This window comes from Propithecus coquereli, unplaced genomic scaffold (genome assembly GCF_000956105.1).
Source record: "Propithecus coquereli isolate 6110/MARCELLA unplaced genomic scaffold, Pcoq_1.0 Scaffold97, whole genome shotgun sequence".
Taxonomy (NCBI): domain Eukaryota; kingdom Metazoa; phylum Chordata; class Mammalia; order Primates; family Indriidae; genus Propithecus; species Propithecus coquereli.
This window is the reverse complement of record NW_012156062.1, coordinates 1,188,617-1,189,961: the sequence shown is the minus strand read 5'-3', so window position 1 is coordinate 1,189,961 and position 1,345 is coordinate 1,188,617.

Sequence of the window (1,345 nt, the reverse complement as noted above, 5' to 3'; positions counted from 1 at the left end):
TGACCATATTAAGAGGTGGTGAGATTTGAATGTGCTTTGGATATAGGAATAAAGACTTCCTAATGAGTTGGGTGTGGGCTGTGCAAGAAAGAGAAGAATCAATGATGACGTCTTGGATTTCAGCCTGATCAACTCAAACTCTTAAAAGTTTTCTGCTTGTATTTCATTGAGTTTTCTTAGAATCCATAATCAAAATTCTTCATCTGGTATTTCCAACTTTTCGTTTTGGTTGGTATCCATTGGTAGGGAGTTATTGGTTTATTTTGGGGGTATCTTTTGCTATGATTTTCATGTTTACAGACTTCTTTCTCTGATTTCTTCTCATCTGGCCCCTCAGTTGAGACCTGGGGGTGCAAGGCCTAGGTTACGTGCTTGTCTCTGGGTCCCTGCAGATCGATCCCTGAACATGCCAGAGAGAGGAGTGCTGGTCTCACATTGCCTGTAGGGTGTTCTAGCAGGTTTAGTGCATCTCTCTGATTACCTGCTGTCCTCACCTCTTCCCAACAGTGGATAGTGAGTTAAGTCCCCCAGCTTACTCTTGGTGATGGCAGGTAGTACTTGTAAGTGTGAATCAGCCACACCCTGTTTGGTTGAGTTGGAAGATGCTATTATGGGCTATATTCTGTTCTCCCTGTCATTGGTTGATGTTTGTGTGATAGAGCCAGCTGCCAGGATGTTCTTTTGTGTCTGTGGTAGACTCCATCCGCCAGGTGGAGTACATAAGTGCTTCAAGATTTAGGAGGGACCCAGTAACTCCCATAGGGTTTCATGATCTTCACCATCACTGAGGTGGGAGGAGGAGCAAGGCAGTTCATGGCTGGGTTGTGTGAGCCTGAAAGGCTTTGAAAAGCATCTCAGGGGCTTAGATATTGCTTTCAGGGGCACTAAGGGGAGCTGTTGGCAAGAGGGTCAGGGCAAGCTGTCTAAATCAGAAGAGCTGTTCATGGGGGAGGTGACTAAACAATTGTATGCTAAGTCACAGGGCTGAGTTCTTTCTGCCCTTATCCAGTAGAGCATGTTTTCTGTGGGGAGGGGTAGGCACTCCCTCAAATGGCCACTGCTTGAACCCACACACACCCTGCAAGATTGACTCAGTAAATACTTTAAAGGGCATGCAAATTGACATCCCTCAAAGAGAAAATAGAAACCCAAGACAAAGAAACCACAAAAACAATGTAGAAAATGACTAAAAAGTTTACTAAGGAAATCGAATTATTAAAAAAAATCAAACAGAACTTCTGGAAATGAAAAATTAATTCAAAGAAATAAAAAAAAAACACAGTGGAAAGCATTAAGAATCAGCTATATCAGGCAGAAGAAAGAATCTCAGAGCTTGAAAACAACA